The following is a 24,862-nucleotide window of genomic DNA, read 5'->3' as shown; positions in this document are numbered from 1 at the left end:
TGATTAATTAATTATTAGTTTTTTTTTCAAAAATGGATCAATATAATTATTTTAAGCAACTTTCGTATAAAAACTTTTTGCAAAAAAATGCACCGTTTAGTAGTTTGAAAAGCGTGCGTGTGGAAAAGGAAGGAGATGAGTTGGAAAAATTAGGGGAATAATACAGAACCGGATCGCTCCGCATATTGGATGCGTGGGACCGGCCCCTCTCTCCCGCATGGCGGATGCGCGAGACTGCCACTCCGTCCTTTCCAAATTGTGAATACATGTCCCGCACGGAAAACGGAGCAGTACATTAGCACGTGATAAATTAATTATTAGTTTTTTTTTTCAAAAATGGATTAATATGATTTTTCGAGCAACTTTAGTATAGAAACTTTTTGCAAAAAATACACCGTTTAGCAGTTTGAAAAGCGTGCGCGTGGAAAATGAAGAAGATGAGTTGGAAAAAATTAGGGGATTAATACCGAATAACACGAGACTCGCTCGGTACCGCGCGCTGGAACCACGGGACCGCGCAGGTCCCGCGCCGCTGTTATGCGGTACCGCCGCGCTCACCTGCGGAGCTGACGTCCCCATCGCTCCCGCGTATCGGTGCCGCGGTACTGACTCGGTCCTGCAGTCTAGCCGTGCGGGACCGGTTCGGTCGCGCATCTCGGTTCCGCGTGACCGACTCGGGTTCTACGTGACCGACTCGAATTCTGCGGTTCGTCCTCGCTCCCGCACAACCATTCTGCGGATCAGATATATTTTTGCAAATTAATCTCAGACAGGTATATAAATGCAAAATATGAAAAATAAAAGTATATTTTCAATTTTTTTCCTTGGAGTTCCCATCTCCAATTTTCTCGGTACGTGTATTTGAGGGCGAGAGAACGACTCCCAATCCCCTCCTTCCGCGCGTTTCTCCCCTCCTTCCGCGTTTCTCCTGTCCTTCCCGCGTAAGGGATCTCCTTCTGCGCACGGGAAAGGAAAAAAAAATAGAATTTCTGTTGGTAGTTTAATAGAAGGGCCCACTTTTAGTTTTTTTAGTTTTTGAGGATTGAATTTAGGCTATCTCTTGGAGGAAGGGGTTTTTTCACCATCTATTTTCAGTTTAGGAAACCACCAAAAATTAAATTTTAGGGATAGATTATTGGTAAACCGTTGGTGATGCTCATTAAATTTTGTTGCTAATATGCACGGGATAAACCTTCAGTGGCAACATCTGACTGCATACTCCCTCCCTCCCAAAATAAGTACAACTATTAATTTCCATATACAACTTTAATCGTCCATCTTATTTTAAAATTTTTTAATAATTAGTATTTTTATTGATATTAGATTATAAAATATGAATAGTACTTTATGCGTGACTTATGTTTTTCAGTTGAGCACGGAAACTCATGTGTTGTGCTTATTTTAGGACGGAGGGAGTATATTTGGTGAGATTATGGCCCTGTTTAGTTCCCAAGACAAAAATTCACGCTCTAACATCGAATGTTTGGACACATGCATTGAGTATTAAATGCATGAAAAAAAATCAATTACACATATTGCGTGCAAATTGCGTGACAAATTTTTTAAGCCTAAATTGCACCATGATTTGACAATGTGGTGCTACAGTGAACATTTGCTAATAGCGGATTAATTAGGCTTAATAAATTCATCTCGCAGTTTCCTGGCAGAATCTATAATTTATTTTTTTATTAGACTATATTTAATACTTCAAATACTTATCCGTATATCCGATATGACAATCAAACCTAAAATTTTTCTCCATCTAAACAAGGTCTATTGTCACATGACTTCAGCTAAGGCGATGGATAAAGCAACCACCTGGGCAACGTGGGAGGCCCTACCATCGTGGCGAAGCCACCGTGGATCTTCGACTAGGCCTGAGGCCAGGCCCATGAGTTGCATCGATCGAATCGAACCGTACGGGTTAGTGGTAAGCGAAAACTAATTGGTACTCCCCGTCTTGAAAAAAAAAATCCAATTCCAAAGATAAATCTAGACATACACCATATCTAGATTCATCTCTAGAATTAAATTTTTTATGGGACATAAGGAGTACACACTAACATACGTGGTGCAAAGTAAAATGGTTCAACTTATACATGATGCAAAGTAAAACTGTTGAATATACCCTGTGCAAAATAAAATTTACTCACTTTTTTAAATATATACCAGTGCAAAACTCAAGAAATCCATAGTACTATTTTGCAACTGAGGGAGCACTAACTAAGAGCATCCCTAGGAGATCCTCCATTCAGAACTCCATCCGAGATTTAGCGTACGAAAGTGAAAAACGGGGCTCCAGCGGACACGCCATCGAGCCATCCAAAAATAGAGGATGCGCCAAAACGGAGAGAGTAAGGCCAAATATAGCGTTTCTCTCTCCAAAAGCCATATCACAACGGTTGCAGCTCCCGCCCTCATCCAGAGTTCCGTGACCTCCCCTCCGTCGTCGTCGTCACCGGACGGAAGGGGAGGATGGAGAGAAAGAGGCATACCAGATCCAGAAGTACAGTGTCGCTAGTGGCAATCATGCTCCCTTCCACCCCTCCGTGCCCGTCGCCTACCTCCGCCCCTCGGCCGCCACCACTACTTCCGCGCCCGCTGGCCTCCTCCTCCGCCTCCGCCTCTGTGCCCCTCGGCTGTTACCTCCACGTCCGCGCCTGCCGACCACCGCCTCTGCTTCAACACGCGCTTTCCACCGCCGCTCCACCTCCATGCCATGCTGCTTCGCTATGCCCGCGCTCTTTGCCCACCCGACCGCATCGTTTATCTGTTCGGCTGGGGTTGGGGTCTCGGGGAACGATGTTTATTTGTTCTTTTCTTTTTTTTTAATTTTAGTTTTTTCTTCTTTGATTTAATAATAAACGTGGTAGTTTTATATTGATATACGTGAGAGATTAATTAGTAACTATCAGGTGAAACATGTTTAGCGAATAACAATATTTCTTTTAACTAATCCAGGCTAAAAAAACGTACACATAGCAAAGTTGGTTAAAAATTATTTTTAAATATATGACAGGTGTTATAGAGAATGTAATATGGATGATCTGTTGGAAAGGAACAAAATCTAGAGAAATTTTTTTTAGATGGCCATCCAAACCGAGATATGGAGTACCAAATTTAGAGAGTGGGTATGCTCTAATGTCCTCACTCATCCACAACAAACCTCGTATGGCAGTCCAACCTGGTTTTCGGAGTCCACCAGGGAGGCCTAATTTCAGAGTCCACCAACTGAGTTGCAGCACGAAATTAAAACACTTTAACTGGATTGTTGGCGTGGTGAAAAGAAATTTGTGGGATAGAGGGACTTTTGGAAGGCAAAATTTGCAGGCATTACCTCCAATTTACAAGCAACTTTGGTCGGGATATTTAATCAATTCAATTAAAGTCAACAGCAAGGGCAATCCCTTGTGCACCAACAGTATAACAGCAAGAAAAACAAATGAGAAAGAGGATTTGACCATGTAATTTGCAGTCTTTTGTCAAGATGATGGCAGGGATTCTTCTTCCATTCTGTCCACATCAGGAAGAGACAAACCGCAGCTTTTGCAGGGATTAAAAACTACTTGTATCTTGCAGCTTTGTGCAGAATTTAGGCTGTTTTTTAATTAGGGTGAAAAGTTTTGGCGTGTCACATCGGATATATACATATATCTAGAGTATTATAGACTAATAAAATAACAAATTACAGATTCCACCTGTAAACTGCGAGACGACTTTATTAAGCCTAATTAATCCGTCATTAGCAAATATTTATTGTAGCACCACATTGTCAAATCATAGAACAATTAGGCTATTCGTCTCACAATTTACACGTAATCGGTATAATTAGTTATTTTTTTGTCCCAGAATATAAATATTTTAGTATAGTGACAAGTCAAATATTGTTTAACTTTGACCAATAATAAAAAAAATAAAAAAGATCAATCATGTGAAATTGATGTTACTCCCTCTGTCCCACAATATAAGGGATTTTAAGTTTTTGCTTGCAACGTTTGACCACTCGTCTTATTCAAATTTTTTATGCAAATATAAAAAATGAAAAGTTGTACTTAAAGTACTGTAGATAATAAAGTAAGTCACAAATAAAATAATTAATCATTTCAAAAAAATTTGAATAAGACGAGTGGTCAAACGCTGCAAGCAAAAACTCAAAATCCCTTATATTATGGGACGGAGGGAGTACTATATTTATCATTAAACAAACTATCATAATATACAACTCTTTTTATTTGATATTGTTGATCAAATTAGTATCTCGAAGACCGTGTCAGGGTAGAAAAAAATGCTTATATTTTGGGACGGAGGACAGAGGGAGTAACAATTAGCACCTTCTTCACCACCGACTTACAAGAGGAGAAGAAATACAGCAGCCAGCTGTAGCTTTGTGCACGAGTTAAAAATGTTTCAACCTGCATAACGCAAATAAGAGGTAACACACAGAGCAAACAAATATGGAAGATAATTTTGCTCGGTTTGAGGAGAAGGGGATAGAGAAGAATGGGAAGATATGCAAAACGAGGTGAGCTATTAGTGCATGATTAATTGAGTATTAATTATTTTAAATTTTAAAAATGGATTAATATGTTTTTTAAAGCAACTTTCCTATAGAATTTTTTTGAAAAAACACACCGTTTAGTAGTTCGAGAAGCGTGCGTGCGGAAAATAAAACAAACTTTCTCACACTGTCATGCTACCTAACGCAGAAAATCGCAGATGGCTTACTGACAATTAGGGCTATTAAAAAAGCTCGGGGCTCGTGAGTTGCTTGAGCTCGACTTGCCCAAGGCTCGATTCGAGCTCGGCTCGAGCTCCAAACGAGATGAGCCCGAGCCTATCCCAAAGCTCGCGAGCCGAGCTTGAGCTTCTATCGAGTTTGGTAATATATAATTTTTTTTGTTGCTATTTAATAAATTGGGAGATCAAATATGTTATTTGTATATCCTGTATTGGCATCATATATTTATTTTATTCTTTACAATAAGATATCACATGATTATATTCTTATGAAAGAAAAATATACGTTTCAAACAATAAAAACATAATGTTTCATGCGTGATAGCAATATGTCTCACCACGTGTCATGTGTTTTTATTGTGTTTCGCATATTTTTTATATATTCCCGAGGCAGATTTCTCTGTTACATCATGTATTATACTAATAGTCAACTGAAACATTTGACCTCTATTTTTTTTTACAACATCTAACGTCTGATTTGTAGCTCCCACAAATTTTATATCTATATCTATATTATACCTATCTCTACTACGTAAAAAAAGTGTTTTCGTGGCCAGTACAAAATAAATAAACAGCGAAAAAAAGTCCGATTATATGGTAAAAAATGCGCGAGAAAAAGAAAGAAAAAAGAAAACACGGGAGGAAAAAGCGGAGGGGCCTACGCGTCAGCGCCACACATGCGTGCAATACCACTTTAAACTGGTTTTTCTCTTAAATTATTTATCCAAATCATGATCCAATTACACCATTAAATTCGTTGTAATTAAATCTTTAAAACAAGTCCACACATGGATATGTTACACGATGTTCCACCAAGTATATCGGAATTGTTTCACTAATTAGATTGAAAATGTTTCACTCGTTTAAATCGGACATTGTTTCACCTTATATAAAAACAATGTTTCAGCAAATAGCGAAAGAAATAAAACATTGTGAGTAAGCTAGATGAAACATTTTTGGTGAAAAAAAAAATGAAACGAATTCCATTAATAGATGGTTTCCAAAATATGTGGACGATTTGTTTCAATGGAGTATATGGTGAAGATACATGGTAGGTGGTGGCAGAGACCATTGTAGGGCCAGGCTCATGCATGCACGCGCGTGGGGGCGGGGCCGCGGGGGGAGCGCCTGGCCCCCCCCCCCCCCCCCCCCCCCCCCCCGCGTCGGGCACCGGCCAGGAGCATTTTCAAAAAAAAAAAGCACGGCAAATAAAGTTTCTATATATCTCTTTATCTCAATCTAATCTACATCTCTATCTCTATCTTTCTCTACTACTTTCATAAAAAAACATCCGACTTCCGTAAAAAAAGGAAAAAAAAGAATCACCAATAAAAGAAAACGAAAAAAAGTCCGACTCCGTAAAAAGGAAAAAAAATTCTCACGCTCGACTCCGTAAATAAAGGGAAAAAATGTCTCATACGTAAAAAAGAAAATTTCTGACTCCCGTACAAAAGGGGAAAAACACTTGTCTGTACAAAAAAAATAACATCCGATTTCTATGGAAAGTTTTTTTAAAAAAAGTATCATCAGTAAAGAAAAAAAAAGTCCGACTCCCGCGGAAAAGAAAAAAAATACTTCTCACGTCCGACTCCCGTAAATAAAGGAAAAAAGTCTCATCCGTAAAAAAAACAAGTCTGACTCCCAAAAAAAAAAGGAAGAAAAACGTCTTGTCAAAAAAAAGAAAAATTGTCCGACCCAAAATCAAGAAAAACGCAGTTTATAAAAAAAAATCCCGTTTATAAAAGAAACCGTTCGAAAAAAACCACTCGACTCAACAAGAGAAAAAACATAGTTTACAAAAAATGTTTTAAAAGAATATTCGACTCAATGCGAGATAAAAAAAACCGCTCCAAAATAAACCGTCAGAAAAAAAAACATTGTTTTTTTAAAAAAAAGATCCAAGAAACCATCCGAATTCATGCGAGAAAAAAAGATATAAAAAATTGTCTGACTCCACGCGAGAAAAAGCCGCCATATATATAAAAACCCGCGTTTATAAAAAATTCTGGTTCAGTACTGTGTTATGCGAAAAAACTATATGATTTCAGAAAAAAAAAACATCCGATTTCATGAAAAATGATTCGTATTGTTTGTATCATCCATCGTCTACCATGTCATTTTGGTTTTTCCAAAGTGTCATCGAAAGTTCAGGTATGCGGATCTAAAACAAGTCTTGGTTTTTGGTTTTTCCAAAGGGTCATCGAAAGTTCAGGTATGCGGATCTAAAACAAGTCTTGGTTATGCTTGGTTTTCTCGGAACGAGATCAAATTGGTCGAGGTTTTGGGTCAGATACGATCCTCGATTTTTCCATCTCCTACATGGTTTGTGTTCCGCGATTATATTCTCATATATTAGAGACCCTGCATATTTATATTTATGTATGTAATTATCATACTACTGGACAGTATAGCTAATTCTTGATAGCTTATCATATAAAAACAACAATAATAAATAAACAATTGTTACTAAGAAATAGTGCAGTGAGGCTCTATTTGTCTAGACTTACCATATGAGACAATGTAGGATCTTATTGATCCAATTATTAATTGTAAGAATGAGATTAAAAGAGTAATTTAGATTATATGTGTACAGCATACATAAATAATCCACTTCATTTAGGCAAAACATGCGTTAGAAAGGTTGTCATCGTCGAGATCGGGTCATTATATTGAAGATGTTTCAATTTTTCTTATAATATGTCTTAGCTACAACGATCGATACGATTATTATCATTGACACAATTATGCGTGGAAAGCGTATATTGTCATCGAAATGTTTTCACCCGTTGCAATGCACGGCATTTATTTTCTAGTATATACCAAATTAGAAAATAAGGCTTCTGGTAGTTTTCTTTTTTGGTCCATCTTTTTTTTCGCACGCGCGATTTTTTCGTACGTTTTTTGGGCCCGGTTTTTCCCGTCCGATTGTTTTTTTTCGCACGCGCTTCTAATAGTTTTTTTCGACCGTCGTCATTTTTTTCCACACGTGGTTTTATTTGTGGGGCTGGTTTTTCCCATCGCCACCTGTCCCTTTTTTTGTCAGTCCAATTATTTTCCTAGTGGGTGGCAATTTTTTTTTGTTGCGGTTTTTTTTGGGTGGGCCCAGGTTTTTTTCCACCACTGTTTCCGATCAGTTCTTTTGCGAGCGCACGTGGAAGGACTGAAAGCCCAAATAGTCAGATACAATTACAATTACATGGCTCAGGAATTACATACAGAGTCCAAGAATAGGAATTACATGGCCAAGGCCCAAGTAGGATAAAAAATCTTCTCAACCTATATCGTACTTTGGTACGTCATGAGTCGATTTTTTTAATTTTATGTTATCTTTACTACTTAAATTTCTGTTGTCTGTTAAAAAAAAAAGTCCGACCCAAAAAGGTAAAAAAATAATAAAAAAAAAGGTCCAACTCAAAAGCGATAAAAAAAATCTGTCGTCAGTAAAAATCTTTATCTATAGTAAAAATCTTTATCTTTATCTTTATTTTTATCTATTATAAAAGTTTAAGATGTTTTTGTCAAATAATTTTGTACGCCGCCCGCTGTTGGCTTGGGTCTCGAGTTTGTATCGCGTTACTCCGTAACTCATCTGATCGGTTGATCCACAGCGCAATCGGATTTCGATTTTTTTTTCTTCCATCGTCCGAACAGCTAGCAAGCCCGCACAAACAATTTCGTTCACGTTTCACCCAAGCTTTCTTTCTTTCTTTTTTTTTTTCGAGGTCACCCAAGCTTTCTGTCTCTATTCCAACCTCCCACATGCGCCAGCACGATTGATTAATTAAGCATGCAACCAAAGAACGTGGGAGACAAAGGCAAGGTCCAGTATTGTTGTAGCCGAAGTCCTCGAGGTAGCCAACGATGCATGCAGCCTTGGTATATATGGCGCTCACCTGTTGTCCCTTTTCACCATGTCCACTCTAACACACAATATGGAACATATATATACAAGGTTGGAAAACGTATGAATTATTACGACAGTATGAATTAGTCCACTGAACCATAAAACCAGACATATTAAACCTCGAATTATTGATACCGGATGAATTACCCCCCCTGCCCCCCCCCGACTCAATTCAAAGTGGTTTTGATCCTACGTGGCATTTTGGTACATCATCTGTGTATGAGTCGATTTTTAAGTTCGTTTGTTTTTAAAATACATATCCGTATTTGAGTCGGTTTTAAATTTGTTTGTTCGCTTTTGGTAATACAGAAGGAATCATATAAGAAATTTGTTTTAAAAAAAACTCGCATGATAACTTGAGACGACCAGACTCCTAACTGTAGCTCATGATTTTCTAAAAATATATATATCCAAATGATTTTTCACAGTGAGTTTCATCTTAACTAAACCATATAACAATAATAAGTTTAAAATAGACTTCACTCGTTGTAACGCACGGATATTTTATCTAGTAGAAAAAAAACATCTCGTCCGTCTTAAAAAAGAAGAAAAAAAGTCTCGCCAGTAAAAAACCAAAAAGAAAGTCCGTTTGGTTTTTAATTTGGCACGGGTATTTTTTTCTGATCTTTTTGCACACGAAAGAGTTTTTTTTTCGCACGCGCTTAGGCTCTTGGTTCCGTCCATTTTTTAATCTGATCGCGCCTCCTGTCAATTCGTTCTGTTCGCCGCACGTCGCGCCGCTGCCATATCGATTGTGTGTTTTCTACTCCAATTTGATTGCAAAAATCGATTCCCCACTCCTCCCTCATCAGTTGCTAATGATGACGGCGATCTTCCCGGTTGGTTGTTTTTATCTCGAGCTGATTTTGGAAAAAAAAACAGAAAGAGGAGATCGAGTGGATAAAAACCATCAACCAATTTTGGTGATCGAGAAAGATTCGGATTTAATTGGGAACAAAGAGTTTTACACTCTGATTTTGGAGAAAACGGGAAGAGAAGATCGACTGGATAAAAACCATCGACCAATTTTAGGTGATCGAGAAAGATTCGACCATATTTGATAGGGAGATTTGCTCCGGCAGCTGTACGTCCACGTGGCCACGGGACAGACAACCGTACGGCCACGGGACTATCTTCGGGAGGTTGAAGATGATAGTAGACTGTGCGAGCTACGCTTATGGCTGTAGGATCGAGATGTCGACTAGAGGGGGGTGAATAGGCGATTTAAAATTAAATAACACCTAATCAAAACTAACCTAAGTTGTTAGGCTTGGCGAGGGACAAGTCTAACTAAGCAACTAAGTTATGTTTTGTAATCCTAGGGTGAAAGGGTCTCAAGTATGTCTCTAGGAATATAAATTGCACAAATGTAAATGCGACAAATAAATGAGACAAGTTGACAAGAGATTTTTCACCGAGGTTCGGAAACTCGCCGGTTTCCTACTCCCCGTTGAGGCGAGCCCAACTCCACCGCTCAACCATGAAGACACCGCACGCCCCCTTCGTCAAGGGGTGTATGCAATTGAAATGAGTGCCAAGAGAGACCCCTTGCTGCTGGTGGGGGAGTATTTATACTCCCACCAACCAAAACTATCCGTTGGGGGCGAAATCCCCCAATTTTGTGTACTGCTGGTCTGACCGGAAGTATGTGGCCGGTCAGACCGTGCTACTCTGCAACGGCTAGTTTTCTAGCCATTGTAGCCTTGTCAAAGGGCCCATCGGCCTGGCCGGTCAGACCGACGTTGAGTGGCCGGTCAGACCGGCCTCGGCTCGGTCAGACCGCCCTCAGCTCGGTCTGACCGTATACGGCTCCGTCAGCTCTGTATCGGCCAACCCCGAGCACTCCATCCCGGCCTCTAGGGGGCCGGTCAGACCGCCCCTGGTCAAGCCGAACACAGTGAATGCAAGTGTGTGTGAAAAGTATTAAAACAAATGTGAGCACAAGTGAATATGAAAATGACCTAATGTGGCAATCAAGATCATCTCTATGCTAGGTCATTACCCCTCTTAATAGTACGGAGAAGCTAAAATTAAACTAGCAAATTTGATCGCCCTACACCTCGATCAATTTAAATATAAAGCCCTAGTTTACCATCTTCTTTTCCTTCACTTTGCGCCGTCAAATTTTAATCCATCGATAATAATCCATGCGCACATATGACGTGGTACTAACACAAAATAATTAACTCAAAGAGAAACGGTTAGTCCACAATTAGCGCTTGTCATTAATTATCAAAATCAATCTCCCCCTTTTTGGTAATTGATGACAAATACTTCAACTATATAACATCAAACATGAAACACATGGACATTTTGCAATGAAATGAAAATGATCCCCCGAAACATGTGCATATCAATCACAAATAGCAAATATGAAACAAATGCACTTTCATTCACATTTCAACATAGTACAACCACATATGGAACATACAATGTGAACTTCACATAGGGATCAACCAATTGCATAAGATGGTCATAAATATATCAATGTCAGATCAACCAGCCATCATAGCACAAGTTCATCCATAGATCATAAACATCCAACTTACAAGAGTTTATCCATATAGGGCTCACAAATAAACATAGGCTATTACAAGACCACGAAGGGTCCAAATGACATAGAGTTTAACAAAACAAAAAAATAACACACAAGATAAGGTAATAGCCCATACCCATACATAATTATAGCCCATCCGCCTTAACCTATTAGATAGGAGGTAGCTAACCTCACTACTCTTAGTCCCATCCCGCAAAATAAAATGCAAGCCTAGAGTTCTTCTCCCCCTTTTGGCATCAAGGACAAAAAAGGCTTCACTCTTGTGGAGGACAAGGAGGACGGGTCGAAGATGAAGGGCGGGGAGCATCACAGCTGAAGCATCTTGGCCCCCGGTATTAATTTTAGTAATTAATGATAAGCACTAATTGTGGACTAACCGTTCCTTTGAGCTATATATTTTAAGTTAGGTTCACATTATGTATGCGCATGGATGTCTATCGATGGATTAAAATTGACGGTGCAAAGCAAAAGGAAGAGGAGTCGGTAAACTAGTGTTTTCATTTAAAATTGATCGAGGCGTTGGGCGATCAAAATTGTGCTAGTTTATTTATAGCTTTGTCGTACTATTAAGAGGGGTAATGACCTAGCAAAGAGATAATTTTAATTGTCACATTAGGTCATTATGCATCTAGGCTTGTGCTCACATTTCACAACACACACCTTTTCACTGAGTTCGGCCTGACCAGGGCCGGTCTGACCGCTTGCTCCAAGCCGGTCTGACCACAGGTCAGAGGCCAGTCTGACCAGCCACCTAGTGGCGGTCTGACCGGCGTAACTGGTCGGTCTGACTGGCGGCACTTGTGCGGTCAGACCGCCCCCTGGTGGCCGGGATGGTGTTGCTCTGGTTTGGGCGATACAGAGCCGACGGAGCCGTATTCGATCAGACTGAGCTGAGGGTGGTCTGACCGAGCCGAGGCCGGTCTAACCGGCCACTCAACGTCGGTTTGACCGGCCAGGGCAATGGGGCCCAATGTCAGGCCTACAACGGCTAGAAAACTAGCCATAGAGTAGCACTGTCTGACCGGCCATACACCTCAGGTCAGACCGGCAGTGCACTGAGTTGGGGGATGTCGCCCCCAACAGCTAGTTTTGGTGGGTGGGAGTATAAATACTCTTGGCACCCAATTCAATTGTATACACCCCTTGCACCTCTCTCACACACATTTGAGCTTAGTGTTCATCCATTGTAGTGGTTGAGGTTGTTATAGCCAAGAGTCAAGTGCATTGCTTTCCACATTTCTCATGAGAAGCTTAAGAAAGCTCATGACAACCTTCTTTCCACTACTCAACATGGAGCTCACATTGATGTTGGCATATCTTGTGATTTGCTTGATGATAGTGCTTCTTGTCATATTCCTCATGTTGCATCATCTAGCATTTCTACCTCTTGTGATGATCTTATAGATATGCCTAGCTCTAGGTCTTGTGTTTCTATTTGTGATGTCTCACTTGTTGTTGAGAACAATGAGCTTAAGGAGCAAGTGGCCAAGCTCAACAAGAGTTTGGAGAGATGCTTCAAGGATAAGAACACTCTTGACAAGATTTTGAGTGAACAATGGTGCATCCTTAACAAGGAGGGACTTGGATTCATTTCAAAGAAGGGTAAGAAACCTTCTCACCATGCCACTCGTTTTGTCAAGAGCAATGGTAAGTATTGCTCCAAGTGTCGTGAGGTTGGGCATTTGATGAATGATGGCCCCGGTGGTAAGCCTTCTAAGACATGCATGTTTGATTCTCATTATATGTTTAGGAAGACTCATGATGGTAGTATTGTTGCTAGATATGTGGGTTCCCCTATACTTGGTGGTAAAAAGAATGCCATTTGGGTGCCCAAAGCTTTGGTCTCTAACCTCCAAGGACCCAAACAAGTTTGGGTACCTAAAAGAGTTTGATCTTCTTTTGTAGGTGAACTACCACACCGGTGGGAGCTATTGGGTGCTTAATAGTGGATGCACTCAACACATGACTGGTGATAGGGCTATGTTCACCACATTGGAAGTAAGAGGGAAAGAACAAGAGAAAGTGACATTTGGAGACAATAGCAACGGAAAGGTAATTGGGTTAGGTAAAATTGCTATTTCCAATGATTTGTGAATTGAAAATGTCTCTCTTGTTGAATATCTAAATTTCAATTTGCTTTCGGTTGCTCAAATTTGTGATCTTGGCTAGTCATGTGCTTTCTTCCCCCAAGAGGTTATTATTTCTAGTCTTCATGACAAGTCTTGTGTGTTCAAAGGTTTTTGATATGGAAATCTTTATTTGGTTGATTTCAATTCTAGTGAAGCAAATTTGAAAACTTGTTTAGTTGCAAAAACATCATTGGGTTGGCTTTGGCATAGGAGGCTAGCCCATGTTGGCATGAATCAATTGAGCAAACTTTCAAAACGTGATCTAGTTGTGGGCTTGAAAGATGTGAAGTTTGAGAAGGATAAGCTTTGTAGTGCTAGTCAAGCCGGCAAGCAAGTTGCATGCTCTTATCCTACTAAGAGTATCATGTCCATATCTAGACCATTGGAGCTCTTGCATATGGATTTGTTTGGCCTAACAACCTATAAGAGCATTGGTGGTAATAGTCATTGTCTTGTGATTGTTGATGATTATTCTCGTTATATTTGTGTGTTCTTTTTGCATGATAAGTCTATTGTTGCCGAGCTTTTCAAAAAGTTTGCAAAAAGGGCCCAAAATGAATTTAGTTGCACTCTTGTGAAAATTAGAAGTGACAATGGTTCCGAGTTTAAGAATGCCAATATCGAGGACTATTGTGATGATCATGTATTAAGCACGAGCTTTCCGCTACCTACTTACCTCGACAAAATGGTGTAGTGGAGAGGAAAAATCGTACATTGATTGAGATGGCAAGGACTATGCTTGTTGAATATGATGTTTCTGATTCTTTTTGGACGGAAGCCATAAACATCGCTTGCCATGCAACCAATAGGCTTTATTTGCATCGTCTCTTGAAAAAGACTTCCTATGAGCTAATTGTTGGGAGGAAGTCAAATGTTGCCTATTTTCGAGTTTTTGGTTGCAAGTGTTATATTTACCGAAAGGGTGTTAGACTAACCAAATTTGAAAGTCAATGTGATGAAGGGTTTCTTCTAGGTTATGGCTCAAATAGCAAGGCATACCGGGTCTACAACAAGAACAAAGGTATTGTGTAAGAAACTACCGATGTTCAATTTGATGAGACTAATGGCTCCCAAGAGGGACACGAGAATTTGGATGATGTAGGTGATGAAGGCTTGATGAGAGCTATGAAGAACATGTCTATTGGAAATGTCAAGCCTATTGAAGTGGAAGACAAGCCATCCACCTCCACTCAAGATGAGCCATCTACTTCCGCTACGCCAAGTCAAGCTCAAGTTGAAGTGGAGGAGGAGAAGGCACAAGATCCACCTATGCCACTAAGGATACACACCGCTCTTTCCAAGGATCATCCAATTGACCAAGTTTTGGATGACATTAGTAAGGGTGTTCAAACTCAATCTCGTGTCGCTTCAATTTGTGAACATTACTCGTTTGTTTCTTGTCTTGAGCCAAAACAATGATAGTGCCATAAAGATAGCCAATAACCCGGTCCAACATTCTAGAACCAAGCATATTGACATTCACCATCACTTCCTAAGAGACCATGTTGCCAAGTGTGACATAGTCATTAGCCACATAAGAACCGAGGATCAACTAGCCGACATCTTTACCAAGCCTCTTGATGAAACCTGCTTTTGCAAATTGAGGAATGAGTTAAATGTCATAGATTTCTCTAATGTCGCTTGACATTGTGCACCATGGTTGCCTCTTGTTCATCTTGTAGATTTGCTCTTATTTGCTCTTATGCTTTGGATTTATTGCCATTTGGTTCCTCTTTGCGAAAATGGAGCATGTCACATTAAGAGAGAGTTTTGCACTCTTGCATGTGCTCTACTTCCTTTTATGTGTGGGCAAATCAACTAGAAGTGCTAGTAGTGCTTTCAAAATGCCTAAGTCAACATAAGTCAAAACTTTTGCAAAATAAATATAATTTGAAAACTATCTCTTGGAAAATGTTTCAAAAGGTTCCCTATATGTTTTCCAAGCCTCACATTGCAAGAAAAATGGTGTTTGAATGAAAATGTCGTTTTGGCCCTCTTTTGAATAATTTAGATTCTTATTTTTGGCCAAAATGGGATTTATCTCCAAAATGAGATTGAGAGAGAATTTTAAAAAAGTTTGAAAACAAAGTTTGTAGAGAAGAAGATTTGAAATGTTTTTGGTATTCAAACCTATTTCAAAAACAAATATTTCAAAAGTTGTTTGAAAATCAAATTGGCCCAAAAACCCCTATAGACCATAAAAGGTCACCTCCTAGCACTTAAGTGAGTTTAGTCATCATAATTTTCAAATATTATAGATGGTTAGCAATATTTAAACTCACACATTTCAAAAATTGCTCTAAAAATCAAATTTTTATTGGATTTTATTGTGTGGGGGTTGCCGGCTTGTGCAAGGGCTGTACACAGCCGGCAGGGACCCGACGGTCTGACCGGCGCTATATGTGCGGTCTGACCGACCGGGTGGGGCGGTCTGACCGGCCGCATAGGGCTGGTCTGACTGGCCAAGGTGGGCCCAGGGATTTATTCCCCCCTTCTTCTCCAACCCGACCCCTACTCTCTCCTTCTCATCTCCATTCTTCCCCAACTCGAAATTTCCTTCTCTCTCACCTCCCCTCAAACCCTAACTCATCCCTCCATCAAATCCCCTCCGCTTACACCGTAAGTGATTCTCCTCCGCTTCCTCTCTCTATTCCATGAATTACTTTGCGTTTTTATTGATTTTTTTTATCCATGGCATGGAACCCTAGGTGAAGCACGAGGTGTTCTTCTATTTGCACCAATAGAGGGTAGTTTCTTGGTGTGATTCAACTCCTTCAACCGGTAAATCACACTCCCTCTTGTGCATTACTTCAAATCGATCTATTTCAATCTTAGGGTTAATGGTAGTTTCCCCATTGTTCCAATCTTGATGAAACAGTTCCTACCCTTTGTTGCTCTTGTTCCAACCTTGTGCTGTATTGTTCTAGAAAATTTTAGACTCAAATTTGTAGTTGTGAAAATTTTTGGATGCTTGAACTTGTGGGAGGTGGTCTGCCCGGAGCCACAGGCCGTCTGACCGTGGGTCAGCCGCCGGTCTGACCGACTTGTGCTCTCGGTCTGACCGGCCGACACCCGTCGGTCTGACCGGCCACCTGTGGGCGGTCTGACCGGCCTGATGCCGTCGGTCTGACCGCCCTACAAGCTGCAGTCTGACCACCCCTCCGCAGGATATAGGCAAAATTTTCACCGCTTCCAAAATTGCTTCTAAAATTCTTGCTAATATCCTATCCTCTTTGCTCTTTGTCATCTATGCCTCCCCACACTCGCCATGGTCGTCATACGCCCACTCTGAATCCTGTGAGTGAGCATGAGGAGTCGAGCGGAGAGGAATATGCTTAAAGTGATGAAGAAGTCGAGGAACATGTTGAGGGGGCCAGTGAGGAGGAAAGTGGAGATGATGACAGTGGTAGTGGGGAGGATGAGGAGGAAGAAGATGATGAGTTGCAAGTTGATCCCTCTATTCAGTTTGTAGTCAACATGAGAAATCCTGCTCAGTATACCATATTACGGCATAATGATCAGTTCTTGAGACCTAGAGACACCACGGATCCCCGGTTCCACACCGCTTTTCAGAAGACAGTGTATGAGTAGATTTATGTGGGGAAAGCTTTTGCGGATCACAAGTGGATCTCTTGGAGGGATATCAATGAGACCCCAGAATTTCAAAGTTTGCATGATCTCTTCAAGATAGTTGGCATTGACCGGATTATGACCCTCAAGCAAGATTACAATGAAGACTTGATCCGCCAATTCTACGATACAGTGTGGGTGGCTGGAGATTTCAGTGAGATGAAGTGGATGTCTGACACCCTCCAGTGCTCTATCTCTCGGAGGCAGTTCCGGAGGCAGCTCAACATTCACTTTGATTTTGAAGATGATTTGCATGAGGAGCACACTCACAACCCGCTCTCCATTGACTATCTCTCTCAGTTCTCTGAGGATGGAGTGCGGTACACCCATGGGAAGGTTGCCGGCTTGAGGACTATCCCTGGTGTGGTAAACAGAATTGTGAGAGCCACCATCCTCCCTCGCCTTGGCAACAATGATGACAATAGGGGGTGGCTTGGCACGTCATTGATGCTATCATTCAAGGTCGTCAGTTTGATGTGGTGAATCTCATGATGCAAGAAATTGCTATCTCCAATGGCACATTCACTCAGGGCATCTACTATGCGCCATATATCATGAGATTGATACTAGACAAGCTTGGGGGTGCCGGGAACAATTTGAAGAAGCACAAGCAGTACAAGCCCTGCCTTCAGCTTGGAACTCCCCGTGCTCCTAGGACGATGCCCTCTTCTCACCCTGGAGCTAGCTCAAGCACGGCACCTCCTCGTCCTCATGGGTTTGTTTATCCTAATGCTTTCTTTAATCCTCAATATGCTTACTTCGGGTTGCAACCAAATGAGTGATTCAACCTGGTACTTGGGGCTATCAATACCCTTAGTGAGAGCATTCAACGCTTAACCATCGGGCATGAAGCGATGCATGAGGATGTTCGCGGTTTGCGAACGGATGTTGGAAATTTGAATGCATCTGTGGGAAGATTGCACACTAGGGTGGGTGTATTGGATTTACGGGTCCAAGTGTTGGATGCACACTACGGCGATGGTACACAAAAGCTTGGGTGCTCTCCAACACTTGGATGTGAAAAGTGCTTTTCTAAATGGTGAAATTGTCGAACTCGTCTTTGTTGAACAACCTCCCGGTTTTGAAGATCCTAAAAATCCTAACCATGTTTATAAACTTTCAAAAGCTCTTTATGGTTTAAAACAAGCTCCTAAGGCTTGGTATGAAAGATTGAGAGATTTTCTTTTATCAAAGGATTTCAAAATTGGAAAAGTTGACACCACCCTTTTCACAAAAATCATTGGTGATGATTTCTTTATTGAAAAGGATTCTAATATATTTAAAGCATTCCTCTACTATTGGCTTGTGGTACCCAAAAGGTGTTAAGTTTAAGTTTGTTGGCTATTCCAATTCGGATTATACTGGTTGCAAAGTGGATAGAAAGAGCACATCCGGTAGTTGCCAAATGCTTGGTAGATCCCTTGTGTCATGGTCATCCAAGAAACAAAACTCCGTAGCCCTCTCTACCGCTGAGGCGGAATATGTTTCGGCGGGTAGTTGTTGTGCCCAATTGCTTTGGATGAAACAAACCTTGTTAGACTATGACATATCCTTTACCAAAACCTCACTCCTATGTGACAATGATAGTGCCATAAAGATAGCCAATAACCTGGTCCAACATTCTAGAACCAAGCATATTGACATTCGCCATCACTTCCTAAGAGACCATGTTGCCAAGTGTGACATAGTCATTAGCCACATAAGAACCGAGGATCAACTAGCCAACATCTTTACCAAGCCTCTTGATAAAACCCGCTTTTGCAAGTTGAGGAATGAGTTAAATGTCATAGATTTCTCTAATGTGGCTTGAGATGGTGCACCATGGTTGCTTCTTTTGCATTGTGTATATTTGCTCCTATTTGCTCTTATGCTTTAGATTTATTGTCATTTGGTTCTTCATTGCGAAAATAGAGCATATCACATTACGGGGAGGTTTGCACTCTTGCATGTGCACTACTTCCTTTTATATATGAGCAAATCAACTAAAAGTGCTAGTAGTGTTTTTAAAATGCCCAAGTCAACATAAGTCAAAACATTTGCAAGTTAAATGTAATTTGAAAACTATCTCTGGGAAAATGTTTCAAAAGGTTCCCTATATGTTTTCCAAGCCTCACATTGCAAGCAAAATGATTTTTGAATGAAAATGCCTTTTTGGCCCTCTTTTGAAGAAACTAGATTCTTAGTTTTGGCCAAAAAGAAATTTATCCCCAAATTGAGATTGAGAAGGAATTTGAGAAAAGTTTCAAAACAAAATTGGTAGAGAGGAGGATTTGAAATGTTTTTGGTATTCAAACCTATTTCAAAAACCAAATATTTCAAAAGTTATTTGAAAATCAAATTCGCCCAAAAACCCCTATAGACCATAAAAGGTCACCTCCTAGCAGTTATGTGAGTTTTGTTGCAAATCATCATAGTCTTCAAATATTATGGATGGTTAGCAATATTTAAACTCATATATTTTAAAATTGCTCCAAAAATCAAATTTTTATTGAATTTTATTGTGGGGGGGTTACCGGCTTATGCAAGGGCTGTGCACAGCCGGCAGGGGGCCTGGCGGTCTGACCGGTGCTATAAGCGCGGTTTGACCGGCCAGGTGCGGCGGTCTGACCGGCCACATAGGGCCGGTCTGACCGGCCGGTAGGTGGTCCCAGGACTTTTGTCCTTTTTCTTCTCCCTTCTTCCCCTACCCGACTCCATCTCCTCCCATTCAGTTTTTTCCTTCCCCAACTCGAAAACTCTCTCTCTCTCACCTCCCCTCAAACCCTAACTCCTTCCTCCACCAAATCCCCTCGGTTTGATCGCGGATTTCTCTCCGGTTACACCGTAAGTGATTCTCCTCTGCTTCCTCTCTCTATTCCATGGATTGATTTGTGTTTTTGTTGAGTTTTTGATCCATGGCATGGAACCCTAGGTGAAGCAGTTCTTTGATTTACACCAAAAGAGGGTAGTTTCTTGGTGTGATTCATCTCCTCCAACCGGTAAATCACTCTCCCTCTTATGCATTCTCTCAAATCGATCTATTTCAACCTCTAGGGTTAAGGGTAGTTTCCTCTTTTGTTCCAATCTTGATGAAATAGGTCCAACCCTTTGATATTCATGTTCCAATCTTGTGCAATATTGCTCTAGCAATTTTTTAGACTCATTTGTGTAATTGTGAAATTGTTGTGGATGCTTAGGCCAATGTCAGTAGTGGTCTAACTGGAGCCAACCGACGGTCTGATCGCGGCCTTGCCGTCGGTCTAATCGGCCGATGCGCGCGGTCCGACCGCCGCATGCACGTGGTCTGACCGGACGTTGGCCGTTAGTCTGACCGGCAGGTGTAGGCGGTCTGACGGGACTGATGCCGTCAGTCTGACCGGCCTGCAGTCTACGGTATTGGATGTGAGCACAATTTCACTTCAATCAAGTGGCTTCTAAAATTCTTGTAATATCCTTTCATCCTTTGCTCTTTGACAGTGATGCCTCCCCGCACTCGCCATGGTCGTCGTGCGCCCACTCCGGATCCCGTGAGTGAGCCTGAGGAGTAAAGCGGAGAGGATTATGCTCAAAGTGATGAAGAGGTTGAGGCAAATGTTGAGGGGACTAGTGAGGAGGCAAGTGGAGATGATGTCAGTGGTAGTGGGGAGGATGAGGATGAAGAAAGTGATGATATGCACATTAATCCCTCCAGTTTGTGGTGAACATGAGGAATCCAGCGCAGTATACCATCTTGAGGCATCATGATCAGTTCTTAAGGCCTCGGGACATCCCGGATCCCCAGTTTCACACCGCTTTCCAGAAGACTGTTTATGAGCAGGTTTATGCAGGGAAAGCATTTGCAGAGCATAAGTGGATTTCTTGGAGAGACATCAATGAGACTCCAGAGTTTGAGAGCTTGTATGATCTCTTCAAGACTGTTGGCATTGACCGGATTGTGACCCTCAAGCAACACTACAATGAAGATTTGATCCGGCAGTTCTATGCTACAGTGTGGGTGGCTGGAGACTATAGTGAGATGAAGTGGATGTCTGACACCCTCTAGTGTTCTATCTCTCGGAGGCAGTTTCGACGGCTCCTCAATATTCGCTTAGATTTTGGAGATGATTTGCATGAGGAGCACACTTACAATCCGCTCTCCATAGACTATCTCTCTCAGTTCTATGAAGATGGAGTGCGGTACACACATGGGAAGGTTGCCGGCTTGAGGACTATCCCCAGTGTGGTTAATAGTATTGTGAGAGCTACTATCCTCCCTCGCCTTGGCAACAATGATGACATTAGGGGGGTGGCTTGGCACGTCATCGATGCAATCATTCAGGGACGTCAGTTCGACATTGTGTCTCTCATGATGCAAGATATTGCTATCACCAAGGGGACATTCACTCAGGGAATCTATTATGCCCCTTACATCATGAGGTTGATTCAAGACAAGCTTGGGGCTGCTGGGTAAAATTTGAAGAAGCAAGCAGTAAAAGCCCCACCTTCAGCATGGAGCTCCCCGTGCTCCTAGGACGGTGCCTTCTTCTCACCCTGGAGCTAGCTAAAGCTCAGCACCTCCTCCTCCTCATGGGTATGATCCAAATGCTTTCTTCCATCCACAATATGCTTACTTTGAAATGCAACCCAATGAATACTTCTACCCGGTACTTGGGGCTATTAATACCCTAAGTGAAAGCATTCAACGCTTGTCTACCGGGCATAAAGCATTGCATGAGGATGTTCGTGGCTTGTGCACCGATGTTGGAGACTTGAATGCTTCCGTGGGAAGATTGCACACTAGAGTGGGTGCATTGGATTCTCGAGTCCAAATGTTGGAGAGCACCCAAGCTTTTGTATATCATCGCCGCCGTGATGCTCCTCATCCTTCATCTTCGGCACGTCCTTCTTCTCCTCCACAAGAATGAAGACATTTTTGGTACTTGATGCTAAAAGGGGGAGAAAACTGTCCTTAGGTGTGCTTTATGTCTTGTGGGTTGGGACTAGTGGTAGTGAGGTTAGTCACCTCAAATCTAATAGGTTAAGTTGCTTTGGGCTATATTTTGTATGGGTCTGGGCTATTACTCTATATTGTGTGTTCTTTATCGTTTTGTTGAACTCTATGTCATTTGGTCTATTCGTGGTCTTGTTAGCCTATGTTTGTTTGTGAGCCCTTTTAGGATGATTTGTGACTTATGTGATTTGGATGGTTAAGTGATGTGAACTTGTGCGATGATGGATGGTGTATGTGATATTGATATATGTGACCATCTTATGCTTATGGATGAATATTTCTTGAAGTTCACATTGAAATATTGGTTATGTGTTTGTGCTTGTTGAAATGTGAAATTAAAATGTGCATTGGCTCCATTTTTGTTGTCTATGATTGATATGCACATGTTTAGGGGGAGCTTTTGATTTCCTTTGCAATATATGTCCATATGTTCCATGTTTGTTTATATATGTTTGAGTGTTTGTCATCAATTACCAAAAAGGGGGAGATTGAAGCATCAAGGCCCCCTTGTTAATTTTGTTAATGACAAGCGCTAATTGTGGACTAACCGTTGCTATTGAGATATATTTTAAGTTAGGTCCACGTCTTGTGTGCGCATGGATGACTATCGATGGATTAAAATTTGATGGCGCGAAGCGAAGAAAAGAAAACGTTAAAACTAGTGCTTTAGTTTTAAAATTGATCGAGGTGACGGGCGATCAAATTTGCTAGTTTTTTTTAGTTTCGCCGTACTATCAAGGGGGTAATGACCTAGCAATGGAGATTAATTGCCACATTAGATCATTATGCATTTAGACTTGTGCTCACATTTCATCTCACACACACAATCACCTTGTATTTCACTTGTTCGGCCTGACCAGGGGCGGTCAGACCGACCACATAGTGGCGGTCTGACTGGCGTGCCCTGGCCGGTCTGGCCGGCCACAAGACGGCGGTCTGAACGGCGCATAAGGCCGGTCTGACCGGCCCTCTAGTGGCCGAGATGGTGCTGCTCGGGGTGGCCGATACAGAGCCGACGGAGCTGTATTCGGTCAGACCGAGCTGATGGCGGTCTGACCGAGCCGAGGCCGGTCTGACCGGCCACTCAACGTCGGTCTGACCGGCCAAGCTGATGGGGCCCTCTGACAGGGCTACAACGGCTAGTTTTCTAGCCGTTGCAGAGTAGCACGGTCTGACCGTCCACATACCTCCGGTCGGACCGGCAGAGCACAGAGTTGGGGGATTTCGCCCCCAACGGCTAGTTTTGGTTGGTAGGAGTATAAATACTCCCCCTCCAGCAGCAAGGGGTCTCTCTTGGCTCCTAATTCAATTGCATACACCCCTTGCTCTCACACACCTTTGAGCTTAGTGTTCATCCATTGTACTGGTTGAGGTTGTTCTAGCCAAGAGTCAAGTGCATTTGCTTCCATTGTAGAGCTAGTGTAGCACTTGATTGATCATCTCTACGCCGCGTCATTGCTTTTTACTCTTAGAGGGTGCCGCCTCCTAGAAGGCTTGTGGAGGAGTTGCCCGGTGACCTCTCCGAGAAGATTGTGGAGGAGGCCCGGTGCCGGTTTGTGAGTGGTTTGGAGTTCACCACCTTCGGAGTGAAGGAAAAACTACCCCGAGTGATCGAGGTTTGGGTAGTCCTCTCCGGGGGCCGGTTCCGCCTTGCCCACCCCTTAACGAAGGGGGCGTGCGGTGGCTTCGTGGTTGAGCGGTGGAGTTGGGCTCGCCTCAACAGGGAGTAGGAAACCGCCGAGTTTCCAAACCTCGGTGAAAAATCTCTTGTCTTCTTGTTTCATTTGATTGTCACATTTACATTTATGCAATTTACATTCCTAGAGACATACTTGAGATCATATCACCCTAGGATTACTAAACATTGACATAGGAGTATGATTTAATTTCCTAGAGATATAATTGAGCCACTCACCCTAGGTTTGCAAAACATAACTTAGTTGCTTAGTTAGACTCCCTCACCAAGCCTAGCAACTTAGGTTAGTTTTGATTAGGTGTCATTTAGTTTTTAAATCGCCTATTCACCTCCCCCTCTAGTCGACATCTCGATCCTACACCTCGTTCGATATCTTCTCTCTAGGCGGTGAAGCCCAATCAAGAGAGACCAAGCTATGGTACTACTTGTAGGATCGAAATGTCGACTAGAGGGGGTGAATAGGCGATTTAAAATTAAATAACACAAAATCAAAACTAATCTAAGTTGCTAGGCTCGGTGAGGGACAAGTCTAACTAAGCAACTCAGTTATATTTTGCAATCCTATGGTGAAAGGGTCTCAAGTATGTCTCTAGGAATGTAAATTGCACAAATGTAAATGCGACAAATAAATAAGACAAGGAGACAAAAGATTTTTCACCGAGGTTCGGAAAACTCGCCAGTTTTCTACTCCCCGTTGAGGCGAGCCCAACTCCACCGCTCAACCACGAAGCCACCGCACGCACCCTTCGTCAAGGGGTGGGCAAGGCAGAAGCCGCCCACGGAGAGGACTACCCAAGCCTCGATCACTCGGGGTAGTTCTTCCTTCACTCCGAACGTGGTGAACTCCAAACCACTCACAACCGGTACCAGGCCTCCTCCACAATCTTCTCGGAGAGGTCACCGAGCAACTCTGTAGAATCGAGATGTCGACTAGAGGGGGGATGAATAGACGATTTAAAACTAAATGACACCTAATCAAAACTAACCTAAGTTGCTAGGCTTGGTGAGGGTCAACTCTAACTAAGCAACTAAGTTATGTTTTGCAAACCTAGGGTGATAGTGGCTCAATTATATCTCTAAGAAAGTAAATCACACTCCTATGTCAATGTTTAGCAATCCTAGGGTGAAATGATCTCTAGTATGTCTCTAGAAATGTAAATTGCACAAATGTAGATGCAACAAGTAAATGAGACAAGGAGACAAGAGATTTTTCACCGAGGTTCGGAAACTCGCCGGTTTC

This window comes from Oryza sativa, chromosome 1 (assembly GCF_034140825.1).
Source record: "Oryza sativa Japonica Group chromosome 1, ASM3414082v1".
In the NCBI taxonomy this organism is placed as follows: Eukaryota; Viridiplantae; Streptophyta; class Magnoliopsida; order Poales; family Poaceae; genus Oryza; species Oryza sativa.
The sequence above is the reverse complement of the archived record's forward strand: the minus strand, read 5'-3'. Positions refer to the sequence as shown.